The sequence below is a fragment of the Lepisma saccharinum genome, chromosome 1 (genome assembly GCF_977018435.1).
Source record: "Lepisma saccharinum chromosome 1, izLepSacc3.1, whole genome shotgun sequence".
Taxonomy (NCBI): domain Eukaryota; kingdom Metazoa; phylum Arthropoda; class Insecta; order Zygentoma; family Lepismatidae; genus Lepisma; species Lepisma saccharinum.
The window spans coordinates 211821214-211841998 of NC_139229.1; positions in this window are offsets into that span (position 1 = coordinate 211821214).

Sequence of the window (20785 nt, forward strand, 5' to 3'; positions counted from 1 at the left end):
CCTTCCCCCCCCCCCCACCAGTTTTGAAAGGTTGCATGCGTGTTTCATGTTTTCCTTATTTTCAGAATCGCACCCCCTAAATTTCTTTTCTCACCCCCTCAGCACCCCTAGATGATTAATCCTGGCGCCGCCGCTGTAACCACTCCGCCACGGATGTCGGCATTATGTCTGGAACTGGAAGGCAATGGTAGAGTTTACTAACTGACAACATATAAAAATTTGCATACCTTAAAAACCAGCCCCCCTGAAATGAAATCACAAACACAGCACTGACTTGGCATTTCCGACAAAGCAAAAAGTTTTAATTCGCACACTGGTTCGGTGTATTTGATGGTGTGCTCGGTTCGGGGCCGGCCGGACATGTGTTAAGCTGCGCGGCTGCTCCTTAGGTGGCAAAGTTGCGCAACTACCACATATTTCTGGACTTACATAAATAATTGGAAGATGCGGGGATGACCAAGAAACACAATAAAAATATTGCATTTTAAATATTTTAGAGAAGAAGTGAAAAAATTAGTCAGAATTTTAGCATATTTGTACGAAATAAGGCTATGTCATGTGACACCATGAAACAGGTACAAATACGCAAGAGATTCGACTTAAAACTTTTTTGGGGTTTGAAGGAAGTTGAGTATGGACATTTTTCTAGTTGCGGGAATTTCTCATGCTGGTTTACAATAGCATCAATCAAAACTTTTATGTCACCGTTTTTTTTTGTTTTTTTTTTGTTTGTTTTTTTACCTCACAGGTACCTATTTATTTTAGTCTGTGTGAACCCTATCGTAGAGTCGCTTTATGCATAGAAAATGCCGAACAAAATTCCGACCTTAGTTCACTCACCCTCGGAATCGAATCCTGGTATCCTGTGTGGCAATCAAGACGCCCCAAAACCCAATCAAACGTTTGGAATTCCTGAAACTTGTGGCCGTCTTATTATCTAGTGTTGTTCCTGGTTCAACTGACAATTCCCTTATGATTGCCCCGAAATTTACTTTCTTGCGTTGTTGGATAATATGTTTCAATACCCTGGAACGTAAGCACGTTACTCTAACCCCCACGCCACACTCACTAACACACACACAGCGGTGGGTGTAGTATGTAAATTTAACCTATATTGTCCCATGAAACATAAACACATACTCTCATAATATTATTAAGTATAGGGCGCCTTGATTACGATAGCGTTAACCACTATACTATCTGGGACGTCAGGGAATTAGTTGTATTGAGCATAATGTTACACAGAATGCGTTTTGAATTATTATCCCGTGTTTTCCTTTTGCCCTTTCGTCAGGGACGGCTCAAGATTGACCTGGGCGAGGTGGATATATCCCGCTCCCCTCCCCCACATCTTTCTACCCTAGTTCTCCTACTTCCCGCCATCCTTCAATAAATAACATGACCACGTTATCTGTGCCGAGAAGTAACATCCTTATTATTAAAAGACTTGAAGTGTCATTGTTAAAGAACACTTTTCTTTTTGAAGGTATACGTATGTTTATTAATTTGGTTCATTTTACTTCGCTTTTCTGCCACTTTGGCTAATAGCTAAGATGGGAGTGAGTGATGATATGATAAAATTGACGAAGGGACAAAGAACATGCCCGAACTGGGACGCCCTTGTCGTCGTGGCGTTAGGTTTGATTTGGTGTTTATGCCAGTAAGGCTAATCGGGACTGGACCTACGGTTTAAAGTGGGATCCGAACCACTATGTGCCTCCACCGGGTATCGAACCCGGGACCCCTTTATTACAGGGCGACGACGCTACCACTGTGCCATTGGGGAAGCCCCTTATTCAGGGTCAGGGGCGTGATGCTGATCACATCACCCCCACTCACGACCGGGATCAAGAAAGTGTGGGGCGTTACCCCCACACCCCCTATACGCCTTCATGGCGTGGTGCTATGCACAGGGGAGCACTTTACCTTTTTTTACCTTTTACCTAAAAAAAAAAACAACCATCGAGTAAACATGGGAGTAAGAACGAATCCACTTAGAAAATGACTGTATATTTCTTGAAAAAGCGAAAATATGCTCAATATGACCAAAAATTCATCAAAATATGCTTTATCAAGTAAAAATGGCCAAATATGCCCTTAAAAAGCACATATGACTTTCTATATATATTTAGGGAACACAGCACCCTTACCAAAAAAAATATGCTAAGTCATAAAAATTTTAGCCCTGCTTATTATATTATACAGCAGTAACTTCAATTAATTCTTGTGAACAATAAATCGAACTCATTTCAAAACAAATTGCCACGCACCCGGTGGCACATATTGGTTCGGATCCCACTTTCAACTGTAGGTCATGTTCTTATTAGCCAAGTGGACTTTAAAATAAACTCAAGCAGACCGCAGACAGACAGACGCTTTTATAATCAAAAATAAGGTTTTGGCGCTAATCAATGGTGCCCCTCCGCCCTAAAGCCGCCTATACCTTTCGTAGTTTTTAATATTTTATTATTTTCTATCACCTCTGTGCTTATTTATTTTCTCCTTTATGCGTATCTTTATTTCATCTAATTGACGACTCCCTGTTGATTAACCGAGAAAGTAGTTAGAAATGTTCCCAAAAGAGGGCAGCAGCATAACATACACAGGTGCAGCCTCTATTGTCGACATTTGGAACTACATGCCCGAAAGTAGATAAGCTATCATTCGAGATTCAGCACTCCGTGCATAACATTTTCATATTTCCGTTGATTATTTTTTCTACCAGAATTTCAAAATTTTCAAACAATTTAGGAAAACAATGGTAAGAAAGTGGTATTAAAGATTAAATTAGATTTAATGAAATTCTCCTTTTAAGAAATGTCCAACCTCGGAATATTTATTTTCCTTTCTATTTTTGTGATTTAGAATCACTTTTCTGCCATTTTGGGTAACCGCGACGATGAGGATGAGTGATGATATGATGAAATTAATGAAGCGAGACTCACAAAGAACACCCATTCACAGGCCGGGAATCGAATTCGGGGTCGGAATGTTTTTGAAATTTAAAATAGCGGGTGGAGGTCAGTATTTGATTCATAGTCCTTTCGGTCTCCTAAATATTGTCAAAACTGGAATACGTTTAGTTGAATCCGCCAGACTCATTTTTGGATCGGGAATTTTCGTGCGTCATAGACGCATAGGGATAATTTGCCGCCGAAAATAGAACAAGCGGACAATTTACCAGCAGACGACAGGGTAAAGATGAACATCGTATAATATAGATCAATGTAAAATATTGTACGCGATATCTAATCATATTTTATTTGCACATTTATATTTTTATAATATAGTTAATGCATTTTCCCTCTAACGTCCACGCCTTGTAATCAAGAGGTCCCACGTTTGATACTTATTCGATCTCGTCCCGATAGTCCCGGGTTCGAGTCCTGACACGGGTGTGGGTGTCCCTTCTTCAATTTAATTTAATCATCATTCAATCTTGGACCTCCCTGATGGTACAGTAGCAATATCGTCGCCCGGTAATCAAGGGGTCCCGAGTCCGGCACCCGGTGGAGACACGCTGTGGTTCGAATCCCACTTTAAACTGTAGGTCCAGACCCGATTAGCCTTTCTGTGCATAAAGTGGGCTTTGAAACTAACTCAATAATTTGGTCTCCTTCCCCTCTTGCTGTTCCTGCAGTGATATCCTATGAACCGTGGAAACTGCAGCCTGTCACTGCGAGCGTTGTCGCCACGTTCAACACACATCTGTATATAATCGGTTTCGCAGTGTGAACTGACAATGATAATGGGTTTTAAAAACAGCTGCAAAGAGCTTCGAAACAAGACCAATATCTTATTTGTAGGACTTCCCAATACCATTATATTTAAAACCTTTCTACCTGCGCTGTATTTAAATTTCATCACGATTGGACTACAATTTTTTTTTATTTATAGCATTTCCAAAAAAAAACGATCGTTTTCAAAACACCAAAAAACTGGCACTTTTTTGTTCTCATGACGATAAAAATCGAATGCATACTAAAAAAATGTTACTTAAAGCAGAATTGAATAAGTTAAATTTTGATGAAACTCGTTTCTACGTATAGTCCAGGCGTTTACTTCGTTAACGTCGAAGAACTAAAGAAAACGCCGCCACAAACGTGGGTGGGCATAAATGGCGGGCGATTTGTTTGCGTCCAAAGACATTCAACCTTAAGCCAATGGGCGCAGCTGTCATTCTGCTCGTGTACTCCACGTGGAGTCCATGAGCCAATGGGCGCAGCTGTCATTCTGCTCGTCTACTCCACGTGGAGTCTCAGTCACATGACTACGGATACGCTGTTGCCGTACTTTGCAACTTCAATGTTTGGAGACCGTGGGAAGGTGGCTGTGCGCGGAGGGACAAAGTGGCGTAGAGTAGATGTGGAGAGTAGATGTGTGGCAACACTGTGCGGTGAATTTGATTGTTGCAGCTGGTGGGCGCGCTCCATCGACTTCAAAGCCAGCCGGTCGTTAGCGTTATGTCGTTACGTTTACGACCGGCTGGCTTTGAAGTGGACGGAGCGCGCCCACCAGCTCCAACCATGTGACTGATACTCCACGTGGAGTAGACGAGCACAATGACAGCTGCGCCCATTGGCTGATGGTTGAGTGTCATTGGACGAAAACAACTCGCCCGCTATTTATCCCCACCCACGTTTGTGGCGGCCGTTTCCTTTGTTCTTCGACGTGAACGAAGTAAACGCGTGGATTTGCTAAATTCTTAATTGTAGTCCAAACTCGAGTATCCATAAATTTTAATCCGATAGTAGTCCCTTGTATTAGGGGATGATAGTCACTTTCACTTTCATCATTCTACATATTTATGCAATAGGAAAACTGAAAAATATTTCAAACATGTATAACTGAAGCATACACGTTAAAATTTAATATACGCTTTCATTTTTTTTATTTTACTTTTCTTTGATGCAATATCATAAGAAATCATGTTTCCCAAAATGTTTTAGGTTGACTAAAATGTTAGAATATACGTTCTACAATCGTGAACTATTAAAATACAGTTAAATTTTCTACAGAAGGAAAAAAATACAAATATATGTGTTTAAAAATGTAATAATAATTCGTGAAAAATTCAAATTCAGTACAACCGGGGCCGTAGCTAGAGTTTACTGAAGTTTACAAGTCGACGTCACCATTGTTTATATCTGACCTTATTGTCCATCCTGAAAGATAGTCACCCAATCACCTGTAGAATCTCGACAATGGCACTGAATACATCAAACAGTGGAACAATGAATTATCGGGTGAGGAAATTAATGTATAGTTTTCAGTGGCGGCGATTGGGTTCCAAAACGAGGGGGGCAACTTTCCCTTGGTACAGTGGCAGCTATTAAGGGGGCAAGGGGGGCAGTTGCCCCTCACTTTTGCCACTTTTGCCCCCGCACTATGCTAAACCTTATGTACCAAGGGAGAATAAACTGTCCTTTCCCCTCAGTTTTGGAACCTAATTGCCGCCACTGCCTTGATCCATAAGGTTTAGCTGGCAAAAAGGGGCGGGGGGGCACTTTTCCCCCACCTAATCGCCACCACTGATAGTTTTAGTATATATTTTTATTTTTATTAGTTACAAGGTAGTTAATAATAATAAGAAGAAAAAGAAGAAGAAGAACACATATAGCCAGCAATGGATGGCATCATCTGACTTTGCCCCAATATAAGCAAAAGCTTAATTCGCACACAAGAACATGTCCCTGACAAGTGCCAAACCTCGTGAAAACAATAGACACGTCCGGCCTTCGGATCCAAAAGGCTGAACCCCAGAAAGAAAGAGTTGAAGAAACAATACAATTAGGTAACAAACCATCAGTTAACATTATCATCTGCAGACAAAGAGAGATTGAATATAAACAACACTTAAACCGACAAGCTTCCTGTTTTTAACACCAGATGGCAGTGAGGCGTCACCTCCAATGTCTTAATATCTTCGCCACCCATCAAATGGCTGGCATTAGACATAGTTCCAATGGGATCCTCCTGTTGGGGAAAATACTTATAAAAATTGTGCATTGTGTTGAATAGCCTCTTGTTATAACTGATTTCCTTGCATTGTTGCACGCTTGAATTAATAGGAAATTACAAGCCAGCATTGTTTTGAATTAAAGAGAATTTTCGTATCTCCATGTCACCAGTAGACTCTTCCAGCAAGTAAATATGTTGGCATATTCACCAACAGTGGCGTAGCAAGGGGTGGGTGAAGTGGGCCACCGCCCGGCGCCTCGCGCCTGAAAAGGCTTAGCGACCTATATGATTGATACGAAAAATGTAATAGCAAAATGAAAATGAGAAAAAATATTGAAAACGCTAATTTTGGAGCCAATAAAATTAAAACATTCTGTATTTATCTGGCTTTAAATTCTAGTTAGACGTTATAATTTGAACGAATACGTCAAATCAGGGGCGTAACATAAGCCTAGGGGGGCCAGAAAAAAGTTAAAAATATTATCGTATTTCTCATGGGTAACATTCACGCAAAAATTCACGATAACTTGCTTGGACATTTTTCCCATTTATTCCTTTCTTGAATGGGCACCCCTGTTTAAGGGGGAGGGCACATTAAGTGTAGTGCTAAGTAAAGGTAGGAGCGCTGTCGTAATTAAATACTTTATGGGGATTATGACATGATCAGAGGGGAACACTCCATTGGCCTTGGGGGATGAGCACCCGTGCGTTAAATTGCTGATTGCACCCTTACTGTGCGCAATCGAGAGCCCTGCCATTTTCAAAATGATACACAGTTGAGACTGCTTTATATGTAACTTTGTTCTGCGTAATTCAATTTTATACGTAAATTACTGTAGGTCCTGGCAAAATATAATTTTAAAACATGTTAATTAAACCTTATTTGTACGTAATGCATTTATACGAAATTCGGTGTTACACGTACTAATTTTCATAAAACCAAGCTACAACAATGTCACAGAAGTGACAGGTTTCAGTTGATACTGGTCGGCCATGGAGAACAGAAAGAGGAAATTTTACATGCTTGACCAGAAAGTAAAATTTATTCCGGAAGTGGACGCAAATCTACATGAAACTAAAACTGAAATAGCTACAGATTTAGGCATCCTTATACCACACTTTGCACAGTCCTTAGTAAAAGAAATGCTGTTTTAGACATTTTTTAAAAAAATTAGTAGTAAAACTATGAAACTATAGTGTCTACTGTAGTATTTTAGTATCAAAGTGTTCACTAATAATGTGACAAATGTAGTGTATTTAAGAATCAAACTTTCAGATTAGTTAATTTGCCACTTTCTGACAGGATGCTATATTACATTTATCTTATTTCTCCAAATGATAGAATTACAGCATTTTAATAATGATATGTCATCGAATCTAAATCTGATTTGTAAATAATTCTCACTTATACGTATTATTTTCTTTTTACCTTGTCATACGTGTCTGGGACCTCTCAGTGCCTTACTATCGACTAAGAAATATCGATGTTCAAGCGTAAGAGAGATTGCGTGAGCCTTAAATCTATTTCTTTATCAGTGTTTGTCAATAGATTCATCTTGAATATACAGGGTCCTCCGTTCAGCCTTGGGCGCCTTCACGGCGGAACACTTACCGGCCGCCCGGACGCAAACTCCCGTCAAATTCCGTGCAATATCTCCGCTATGAAATCCGCTAGCTTCGAAATGACTTCAAGTTCTCAGAATTATAGTTACAATTACATTCGAAATAAGCACGTTAATTGTCACGGGGGATGTTGAAAATGTTGCATCCACTCGTTTTTGGCATGTTTTTTAGGAAATTTCGCGTAGCTTTGGTAACAAGACACGCTAAAAGAAAAAAGGGAACTTAAAGTTTCCTAACACCTCTTGGCGCCAGAGTGGCAACTGAAACACATGGCTTTGAGCATAACTTGTGGATTTCTTTCTTAACCCCATTCCATTTCAGTAACTTTGCGATCTCAGTTCAGTCGTATTTTGAAAGTGGGTAGCCTACGTGTTCCAAGTGTTCTTGCGATTATCTATTGTTTTATACAGTGTTTATTAAGCATATAGTGTTCCAAGTGTTATTTGTGTTTTGCTATAGTTTTAATAATGGCACATACGCACACATTACAACAAAACGTAGGGCCTCCCAGATGGCGCCTTGTAATCAAAGGGTCCCGGGTTCGATTCCCGGTGGAGGCGCATACTGGTTCGGATACCACTTTAAGCTGTAGGTTCAGTCCCGATTAGCCTTTAAGTGGACTTAAAACACCAACTCAATCAAATAAAACGAAACGTTTGTAAAATAATGTCAATGCAACAAACCTTCAGACATTAGAAGACATGAAGAATAATATTAGGGGAGAAACAGTAGCAATTTCAGAAGCTGGACTGTTGCGTGTAAATGGATATTTCCGAAAAACATGCCAAAACCGTGTGGATGCATCAGCATCTCTTGTGACAAGGTACGTGCTTATTTTGATTATAAATGTAATTGACACTTTAATGATTGTAACTGTAGTTGTTGCAGGAATGAATTTGCAATAATTATCATAACATAGTAGATCATTACAGTAAAAATTGGCATCTCTGAGATTCCGATCTGCCACCTTCCAAAATATTTCTTCTTAATTATTAAGGGCTGTGCCCTCCCGTCCCTACGCTTTCGACGCCAGTATTGCCATGAAGCCAGAAGTACACCCAGAATAAAGAAATTATTGTAGTTTAGTGAAACAAAAATAGGGGACAGTGCCATTGGCGTCAACTTAAATGAGCCTGTGGGGCTCGAACCCACACAATAATTTGCCTGATATATTTTTTTTTTAGAAATAAAGTCTCTGCGATTAAGAAAAGTTTACATCATTAAAGAGTGAAAGAATTCTCGCAAGTTTAATTACTAACTGTTTCCAAAATGTTACTTAATTTTTATGAGACTTTTCAGTGTCCTATATAATTTACACCATCCACGGTCATCACTATTACAAATCTAAGTGAGGTTAAATAAGGGCTTATAAACAGGATGAGGATTGATAGGCACTAAAAACTCGCAAAATAAGCAGGCAAATAAGAACAAAATACAAAATAGGTACTAATGGTTCTGCACATCGCCCTACGACGCCAGGAGTCCCAGGTTCGATTCCTGGCCTGGGCATGGATGTTTGTGAGTGTTCATTCATCAATTTCATCATATCACTCATGTCCATCTTCGCAAATTAGCAAAAAGTGGCACAAAACGCGAAGTAAAATAAATGAAATCAAATCAAAGTAAACGTGCTGAACATTTTTCCTTATTTTCATGGATTAGGCACTGAAAAAGCTGTTATCTTCGAAAGAAGCACTTGTGACTAAAACAGTCACAAAAGAATACTATACCTGTGAAACATGAATACCAATCACTCAGGCACATAGCAGTTCTGTTAAGTTACAATGCATTACAGAGAACAATGACGCGAGCAAGAAAATTTTTGGATCCAATTTTTTTGCAGGCTGTAATCAATATTGATTTAATAAGGCGCAAATAATTTCACGGGACGCCAATGCATTCTTTCTTTTACAACTTTTGTGCCTCCTCGATGGTTTTTGATTGATTGATTGATTGATTGATTGTTTTAAGTCCACTTCATGCACAATAAGGCTAATCGGGACTGGACCTACAGTTTTTAAAGTGGGATTCGAACCACTGTGTCATGTGCCTCCACCGGGTATCGAACCCGGGACCCCTTGATTACAAGGCGACGACGTTACCTCTACGGTCCTCCTCGATGGTGTAGTGGTAACATCGTCGCCTTATGATCAAGGGATCCCGGGTTCCATACCCAGTGGAGACACAGTGGTTCGGATCCCACTTTATACTGTAGATCCAGTCCTGATTAGCCTTACTGTGCATAAAGTGGACTTAAAAACACCAATTCAATCAATCAATCAATGAATATCACTCAGAAATGTCACGAGACGGTTTTTAAACATAAACGCCTACATTATCTGGCCAAGGAACAAGAAAAGGCATTTTATTTCAAATCGTTAGCCTATTGTTGCATAAAATGTAAAGCACTTTGGCTTTGCTCAATGGAATCTAGTAGTTCCATTTTGTAGGGGGATGACGTGATAACTATAGTAGAAGAGGATATTCGCCCTCGTGTGGAAGTTTTCTACTTAAGCCTTAGCAAAAACGAAATTTGGAACGGAGTTATATTGAAAGCTTTTGGGTCGTTCACTTCATTGTGTGGAGAAGGCTGTGAGGGCGATGGTTGAGAGGACAATTCAGGGTTACCTGCTGTGGAATATTGACTCGGTAAGACAGGAGGGCCAGCTGAGGAAGAAGAGGTAGAAGGTTGACAGAAATAAGCAGGATTAGCTGCAGAATAGACGGTTGAACATTCACCTCCAGAGTTTGTGACACTTCAGGTGGCTTTTCTGCTTCCATGTCATCGTCACTGGTACGGTATAATAAATCAACTGACCCTCACGCTGAGCCTCGGCAATAAAATCAGCATCGCTAAATCTGTTCCTACCTAATGGGTAGATACCTGTTGCCCGGAATCCATTTATTGCAATGTCTGCAGTTTGGCATCTAATGTAAGCTTCCCATAACATCATAGGCAGTCACTGGACGCTGGTTGACTACAAGCCACTGGCGGACCTCTTCATTATAGTAGGTTTTAAGGGGAGACATGAATGTCTTGTCCAGTGGCTGCAATTTATGCGTTGTGTGAGGTGGCAAGGAGACTATTGTAACATGATTATCTCGTGCTAAGTTCACAACATCATTATTACGCGTATGGCTGTAATGCCCATCTAATATCAAAAGCACTGGAGAGTCATGGGACGGTTTCGTGTTTTGCACAAAATGTTGAAACCATTTGGTGAATAAATCCATCTGCATCCAGCCAGATGGCTGGACATCAAACAAAGTTCCGGGAGGAGCACCTTTCGTCAACTGTGAACTCATATATTTCCTTGGGAAAATAACCATTGGTGGGACAAAATTGCCAGCTGCGCTCATACAGATAACTATGGTTATGAATGCACCACGATCACCTGAAGAAAGTGTAGTCGTTTTCCCTTCAGACCAATTACGTTTGTCACTTTACTTTGAACTACAGTGAGACCACTTTCATCAACGTTAAATATTCGGTTTGGCGGATATTTGTGCTTCTCAAGTACTGAGGTAAGAACATCGAAACATTTGTTCTCATTTTCACGAGTAAATCCCACTGCCCTGGCATATGATGTTCCAGTTGGACGACGTAAGGACAGACGTTTCCTGTGCCGTTTCAGAAACAGAGTCAGCCAGTCATATTTCCTTTCGTAAACGGATGTTTTGGATTGTTCCGTTCGGCTAACTGATATGCCATTCGCTGTAAATCCGAAGGTGATAGACCAAACAACGTTGCCTCCATTGCTACACAGTACTTCACCAGCTCTTTCTCCAACTGTGGATTTGGAATGGTAGGACGACCCTTCTTTGTGTCTGCTGCTTGAACTGGACTACCGTATTTCTCCTTTGATAATCGGATCAAAGTAGTTTGGGAACACCATATGTTCTTGCTGCTTTCTTCCACCCCATCTTCTTCCCTCTGACAGCTTCTATGACTTTCGTCATGGATTCTGGCGACCATTTCCGTGTCTTCACGTTCCATCTATTGTCTGACATGATATTCGTTCTACAGAGAAAACAAACAAAACAGAAACAAATCTCAGTGCCAATAAAAATCAAGACCACTGGAGTCCCACTGTCGAACGCGCAAGGGGTAGGGTTTTGAAACGTTCAGGGGTCAGTTTAGGAAAACGACATGTTTCACAAAACATTGCCTCAACTCTTCTTGCACAGTACAAACGATTAAACTGATACATAATGTATTTGCTTACCTACACTATTACATGTTACTAATACGAGATGAACTCTTACCTGTTTGGAAACTACGTGTTGAGGCCACAACTTCAGGCTTCCACTATTTCAACTGTAGCAAAAATCTTCTTGTGCGCACTATCTTTCCACCACTACTGCAAACAAAGCACTGGCGCTTCCACATGTTCAACATACGCTACTGACGTAGTTCATACTATTACCGCTAGTCTGCAGAACTTTCCTGACGCAATATGTCGGTGGTCCGCTTTAGGGAGCGGGTCCGCTTTTGGTAAACTTCCTCTACGGGAGCAAAAACGAATTATTCGTAAGCAAAATTCACGTAAAACGTTGTCACAGATTGAGAGGAATATTTATGCTCCTCACATACGTTGTGTGGTAATAATACGGTTTCTGCATTGATTAGCACATTTTTTTACAATAATAATATATCAATGTATGATCGTGACATTTAGCCCACCCTGTAGAATAAAATAAAATTAAACTAGCTACAGTAAATGATGAAACTCGCCCATTGCCAATTGGCAGTCCTTGCCCCCCCCCCCCCCCCCAGGATGTTGCATCATGGAGTTAAGTTTAGTGTTGTTATTCTACTTACACTTAGTGATGCATTCACGTGCTAAGTAGCTCGTAATCTCAGGTTTTCCGGGAAACTAATTCTGTGTCCCGGAATAATTGTTCAAAAAATACTTATGTTACATTAAAGGCTATTTTCTTTTAATTACTACTCAACAAAGGCCTTGTAGCAATGGGTCAAAATCTTAGTTATAAGTCATCTCATTGTACAACCTTGGTGACAATGAAGTTCGACCAGAAAGGAATTCGTGATTAAATGCACAGAGGCATAGGCGGTGGAATGGGTGACCCGCAGAAGTGACGCATGTGTGTAAGAGGAGGCGTGTGAGCAGGCAAGAATCGTGATCCCAGCATGTTGCACCCAAGGTCACGTAAAGAACGAAAACGGGGAACCATACGCGTGACATTGAACTTCGACCAGGCACCAGACCCATACGGAAAAATTCCAGATAGTGGCGTATTCGACAGAAGCATGACGTCACGGACACGATAAGGGAGTCCGCCGTATATAAGCGCGTGCTGTGCACCGAGGAACCGCAGTGCATCATCACCATGGCCAGGGGCAAACCTATTGACAATACCGTGAGGAGAAGAGTGGTGGAGTTGCAACGGGATGGACTCAGTGAACGGGAAATAGGGCGCCAACTGAACTTACCCAAGTCAACCGTCCACTACATCATCAAACACCACCAAAATACGAGTACTACAGAGCCAGGTAAGGCCCCCGGTCGAAAACGCCTGCTGAGCGTGCGTGACCTACGGATATTTAGGCGCTATATCCAGACCAACAAACATGTTTCTGTGGCCGAATTACGACTGTGGACTCGAGAACGCTTTCACATTGAAGTGTCAACCAGAACTATTCGCCGTTACCTACAGCGATGCGGTTACCGAGTGTACAAGGCGAAACGTAAACCCTTCCTTTCCATGTTGAACAAAGGCAATCGACTACGGTGGGCACGAATGTACCGGGGATGGACATTTCGGCAGTGGAACAGGGTTTTGTGGACGGACGAATCCATTTTCAATGTTGTGTACGGGAAAATAACGGAAAAAAATCATTTGTCGGAAGGAGGAACAGAATGAAGCAAAATGTTATGCACGTCGGGTACAGAAACCTGCGTCAGTGATGGTCTGGGGATGCATGACGGACGGCATCTGGGGTTGGCCCACTACACGTCTGTGAGGGCATTGTGAATGCACACGCCTATACACGCATACTGGAGCGGCATCTTCCCACAGTGCGAAGGCACCTGTTCCACAGGCGGCGTCTCATCTTTCAACACGACAATGCCAGGCCTCATACAGCGCGGCTGACAAGAGAATGGTTGACTCGCCATCACGTGCGAACTCTGCCATGGCTACCATCGAGTCCCGACCTCTCGCCCATTGAGAATGTGTGGCGTGTTCTTAAGCAACGTGTGCAACAGAGGGGACCCACGACAGTGTCTGCTCTTATCGCCTGCCTGCAGGAGGAATGGCACCGCATCGATGTGGAATACCTTGAACGACTCGTCCGCAGCATGCCCGACGCATTGCCACAGTTATTCGCCGACGGGGCGGCGTCACACCATGGTAAACAGGATCCCCTCTAACAGTGGTGAAACTTCAATGTCACGTGTAGATGGACGAAAATGTTTTATTTTGTGTGGACACCATACATTGCTGCGTTGCAGAGGAAATTTATGTTTTCCTTTGTTCCATGTAGCCTGCTGAATAAAATATGTTCAGCATATGCATGTGTTCTCCTTCTTTCACAACGCACTCCTATATTTGTGACTGGTCGAACTTCATTGTCACTGTTGTACAATTCAAGAAAATACGGTCCCGCTCTCCTCAACAATTAGAAATAGCAGCACAAGTGGAGCAGAAATTAGTACAGAATTCCAGGGAGCGCCTAAGTACAATCTGTCTCAGGAATATGTGGAGCAAGGCTGCGCATAACGGTAGAGAAGGGGAGAACAAGACAATGCGCCCTACTGCAAACGGCTGTTAGCTACAGCCACGTTTTCCCCTCCATGCATTCACTTTCCCTCTCACGCGTTCATTGGTCGAGCCGTTTCGAGTCCTACTTTCGCAAAGGACTTGTTTTCGTTCGCTTCCTTCGGAGATTCCTGGAACAAAGTGTAGTTTGTAGTAGACCGGATTTGTAGTAAAAACTCATAGGTCTGTCGTCGGTTTGATCCACACCACCAGCAAAAAAAATCGTTCAGCTGAAGATGATGTATGAAACGTAGTGTTAGAATAAGTGTATTTAAAAACATTAGAGAATGGATAATGTCCAATTAACATATCATGCTAAAGTAGAACCATTGTCACATTGTCACGCCATAATTACTATGCTCGGACGTTCCTAAACGTGATGACTTGTTCTCCAACTAATTTGACAGTACCAAATTCAGAACGAGTGCGTACCAGTGCGGTTGAATGCGGCAAAAGTGGATATTTGCATGGATCTTCAAAGCGTAACTCTTCTGTATGTAAGAAATCGGCTACTTGAAAGGCGACACTTGTCTCTCCTGCGGACTCAAAAGCTATAGGTCCTTTTTTATTTACTCCGAATTTATTACACGAGTTACAGCCAATAAAATACCTCATAACCTTACCTACAGCAGAACTCAGCCTTCGTCTTTATTTGCCCGTTTCTGCAAAGGTTTATTGCGCCTTGCAACTTCCTGCCACACAAAGGAAGATAGAGTAAGAAGATAAGACGGCCGTGCAATAACATGAAAGGAAAAACTAGAATTTTCAAAACGAATAACTGCACTTTTCGTCGTTTGATGGCGCGTCAGTCTTTAAGCTAAATGACCCTCTTCGTGTTCTGAAATAAGGATAGGTTTGTACGTGTAAACAGCCGATAAAAGCTCACTGTTTGCGACGCGGCGACAGGTGGCTCTGCGTGAAATCAGTGTGGCCAGGCAAGAAAGACAAGCGGCAATTCTTATCTGTAATTTTCAAATCCTCTCGCTGAAATCTACCGATTACAAGATTTTGTCATGTGGAATGTGATGTAACTTCATACCAGAAATTCACCAGTTTTAAAATACTACATCGAAATCAGACCTATGTTTATTTTCAGTGTGTGACTTCCTTTTTTTTATTCAGAAAATGTTCGTGAATCAACATTTGTAGTGTAGAGGCAGGTTAGCATCTGGCTACTCTGAATTCAACGCTTCAAAGATGCAAGTGGGGTCTCCCTTGTTTCACAACACTTATGCAACCTTGTGTTCTGACGTCAGACGAGGAATGCCTACGAGGTTAGGTTGTGTATGTTAGGTTTGGTTCTATTAGCATAAATACAATGAAAAATTATTATTTAGGCTAAGAGAACTAAACCAAGCTAGCCTAACCTAACAACGTAGGCATTTAGCCTAAAATTAAAAAGCTTTTCTCACGTGACGTCAGAACACAAGGTTGCTGAAGTATTGTGCGATAAGTGAGACCCATGCAAGTGTATTTTTAGTTTCACATGACGTCCATGAATTATCATCAGGAAACTGATTACATATTTAGTTGTTTTCATAAAATATGGAGTTAAATATGGACTTGAAATTGTAAAAATATACCTTTCTAATACTACAGTATAAGACAATACACGAGCTACATAAAATATAGTCTCGGCATTGTAACTATAACAGTATTTGTCTTGAACAGAAACCAAAAACGAATCCTGTACAACTAACTAGTGAGGGTGGGGGTTAGCAATGGGATAATACTACTTTCTTCCAACATTGACAAAATAACATTTGTAACAACCAGGAACCAACCGATGCTCCGTGCTTGAGCCCTGATTCTCTATTGTTGACAACAATTGTCAATAAACAGGAATTTCACGTGTTTTACAATAGCAAAAGCAAACAGTTGGGAGGTATTTAAAAAATGTTCGGATGAAAGACAACTTGTTTTTAACACGACTGAAGGGTATAAAAAAGGTCGCAAACTTGCGTTTGTTTAACGTCGCTTCAGACTTTGACAGTTATTTGCAAGAAATACACCCAAATCTTTCGGTCACATTGGGATATTACGAAACAAAAGTTGTGGTAATTTTTGGATAACAAGAAACTTTTGTTTGTAGTTATTGCACGAATATGGAATAGGGTGGATGTTCCTAAAGTCAGCCTCCTCCAGTAGTCAGCCACATCACAGAAAAATGTACATTTATAAGGCCACCACTAAACCTTGTATCTATACTTGGTAACAGACTTGGAAAACCATATTCTAGTAGTCAGCCAGCCTTTGTGTGAAAGGCGGTGGCATCTGGTGAAGAAGGAATGAACCATCCAGTGGAGCTGTTTGTGTTACTGATGCAAGCATGTGTTTTTTCTAACGAAAAAATTAACAACAGCAACTGTGATAACAAATAGGTAACAAGGTTATTTAGTGAAGAATTACCAAATATTTTGTTTGTAGTTGTGTTAGAAGGAATAAGGATTTGTTTCAAAGACATTTTAAGTTGTATATTAATGTCTGTACGTCGACAGGGGGGATGCTGAGTACAGGGTTGTGAATTCTGGCTTCCTGCCAGTGGTCAGCCTCCAGGGGCTGACTACTGGATTTAACCTTGGTTGGCTCGTTGGGACTATCTTACCATGTTCTGGACGTAGAACAGTAATCCCTGTAACATGGTTCTGTTTAAAAAGCTATGAGACAAATCCTTCCAGTGGGCAGCCCCCATATCATGAAAGTGGCTGACTACTGGTGCCAGCTTATCCTGTAGTCAGCCCCCTCTGCTGAAGAAGGAAAATCACAGGCATTTTAAAATTCTAGCTATTATAAAGTGCCTCTTTCACCTGTTGCAATAAGTGCATTGATAAGCAGGTCGTTTATTTGGTATGAGCACATATTAAAATAAGAAAAATACATTGAAATTGTAAGCTGGAAGTTGTAGTCATATTATAATTAGCCTACAGGTAACTGAATGAGGGGGGTAGGTCAACAATAATTTACTTTTCATGCTTTTCCATTGATTCACATGTTATAAAGCAGAGCAGGCCCGTAGCCAGGGTGTAGGGGAGTAGGGCAGGCCTTACTGACTGAGCCACAAAGGCCATAGACTACACAAACTGTGTGCAGAATGCTTTGGAGCAGATGTCTTTGACCACAAAGTTACAAGAAGGTAATACTAATTTTCAAGTGAAACCAACAAGAGATGAATGTGAAGTTGCAATTGTTGTAATTAAACACTTCCAAGCTAGACTTGAGAGAAGAGGCATTGATGTGGCAGCAGTTGTTGAAGAAATCAGCAGTGCAACAGTGACTTCAGGAGAAAATGAAACTACGTGCGTTTCAACAGACTCTCTTGCCCCTACCTGTGTTCAGTCAGAAATGCATGAGGTTCTCCCTGTTCCACCAGATGATGCAGACAGCCTGTCTGCTGATAATCCGATTGATTCTGACTTGGGAAATCTTGCGCCTGGAATGTATCAAGGAACTAACTGCCAGTGGACTTCTGGAGCCTACTTTTGATCTGACACACAGTGAATCAGGAATAGGTAGTTACTCTTCCAACAGTTTCTCCACCAACAACCAGTTCCCTTTCCCCAGTAGCTAATTCTTCAGGTGGAGCAGTACAGTGCCTACCACCAACTGTTTCTTCCTCACCAGAAACGACAGGACATTCTCAAGCAACGGTTTCCCCACCAGAAACAAGACTTCCCCCATCAGCAGCAACCACTGGGATGCGTGAATCTCTCTCTCCACCTCCAACAACAGTGTGCCCATTAGACACAACTCCTCCATCATCAACAGTCCCTTCACCAGGACGATTTGACAGCCATCTGTTTTGGCCTGGTCTTATAAGAAGAAAGGAACCAAAGGACAGAAAAAAGGAAAAAAAATCCACAGGCAATATTGTCAGAGGCATGGAGAAAACATGTGGCAGAAAAGTTAGAAATAAGGAAGAAAACTGAAGAAGAAAAGACCATGCGGAATGACAAGAGAAAACTGGAAAGTTCAAAGACAAAATCTCAAAAGAGACACCGACCTGGCCCATCTAACAGTAGCACTGGAGAAAGGAAAGACAGTCATGAAAAATGTGCAGTGTGTGATGAAGATTTAATAAGTGATGTCGAAGATGATGATCTTAAAAAGATTGGTTGTGATTACTGCATTCGCTGGTTCCACCTGAAATGTACAGAGCTGTGTAACTTGCCTTATAGAGATGTATCTCAGCAAGGGTTTGCCTGCCCAGAGTGTGCTTAGTTGGGCCAAATAATGAATGGTTGTCACAAAAGTATTTTTCTTTCATAGAACCTATACTAGGGCCTATCCTTAATGTTAAAAAAAACAACAGTCTGTGTGAAGTCAGGTGTTCTTAATGGCACCCACGAATATACCTATTTAATGTTACTAGACATACATAATGTTACTTACATGATACGTTAACCTTCATTTTAAAATATATACTCTCTTAAAATGTTTTATGAATAACAAAACAGCTCTGTGAAACAATATCTGACCTGGGGCAACCTATATTATCTTTGTGCAGTTGTAGGCTGACTACTAGTGTTCACCATGGCTGACTTCTGAATTTCAGTGGCTGAGTACTGGGATTTTTGCTCTCTTTACAATGTGAGCTTAATTGCTATATATTGTGGTTGTTTGTGCTATAATAAATACTGCAGACATAAAACTGCAATTCTCCATTTTATTTACATCCTGGTTACAAGAAAATGTACTGGGATTTTTATTCACGCGAAATCACTGAAATAAAATTTTCTCTTAAAGGGCTGACTGCTGGCAAAATCACCCTATATGTTGCGAAATGTTCTGAAATATGGACATAATATGTTAAAATAACTATAACATGTAAAATATGAGCCAAACCTAATATAAGTAGAAATATGGAAAATAAAAACTGGATTTTTCGAGTTTACATGCCATGATGTGCAAAGATAATACAAAATATAACTGATTTCAGCTTCACACATAAATATGTATTTATATATTAATCCTTTCCCTGATTATCAGTATTGTGTTGCAACAGAAATATCTGAAGCAGAGAAGACATAAAATTATTCTTCATAGAGGATCAGTTCATGGAAACAATGTATCTTACAATTATATGTGTATTATATTTACTTTTATAATTTTATATATTGCAAATTTAAATATATATTTTACATGTTAATAATTTCTATATTATAATTTAAAATTTATTTACTGGTAATTGTAAATATTAAATAACTTTGATTTTATTCTTTGGTAGTTGAATTGACAGACTCAACCATGGCAATATTATGTATTTTACACCACCTGCTGTATCTGGCACAAGTTTTTGTGTTAGAGTTTGTGGGGCGTGGGGGGGATTGTATTTCTAGAACTCCCCTTACATACATTATACTGTACTATGTGTTTGCGTGTGTACCAAGTACTAGCAATGGAAATTTCGCAAATGACTGAGGATATCTAGGAATATGCATGTTTTTTTTTTATTGAAGAAGCATATTTGGGAAACACTGATTTCTTGTGCTTTTTGATGAAATGTATGATTGATTGATTGATTTGCTTTATTTTTACTTCGGTTTTTGTGCCATTTTTGGCTAATTTCCGAAGATGGGGATGAGAGATGACAGAATGAGATTGATGAATGGATACTCACTAACATCCATGTCCAGGCCTGGATTCGAACCCGGGACCCCTGGAGTCTAAGAGCGATGTAAATGAAATGTGGGTTTGTTTTAAGTATTCGGCATATTCTTGTGGAATGTGCCGAATTTTCTATCCTCAGGCAGATTTTTAACATTCCCAACTTTCATCCCTGTTGAGAGAAAACCTAGTTTTGTCGAATGATTTTAGCTTCTTGCAAAGAGCTGGACTCTTCCACTGTCTGTGAGAAAGCTTTTAGTTCATTCTTAGTAAACCAATGGTCTCTGGTACGCATTTCACATAATGCCTTTGCCGCTATATTTATAAGAGAAATTGTGACAATATCCATTGTAATTTTTCATTGATCTTGTTGATCAGTCTTTGTTATAAGTTGAAGGCAACATGAAAGTTGTGTGTGTGTATGTAGTAACTTTTAATTATTCATCTTAGGCGGGAATAAATTAAGTAAATGGCAGGACTTCCTTTTGTGTCTGAGCCATACAATATAAGGTAGTGCGTGATTGGAATTAACTATTTAAATTATTTCAAGACTATTGTGGAAAGTAACGGTCATTAGCAAGTGAATAAACTAACGAGTCATATTTCCACCACCGAAGGTTTTTGACTGAAATAAACAAGAGATGAGCATTCAATTTTCGTTTAATCCTTGTTCATCCTCATCGTCGCAATTAGCCTAAAGAGACGTTAAATTATTATCAAGCTCGACATTTCTCACAGGTATACCTATAAGTAAATGGTGATACGAACTTTTCGTTTTACTTTCCTTTCAAAATCTATGTTACTTTCTACAGCA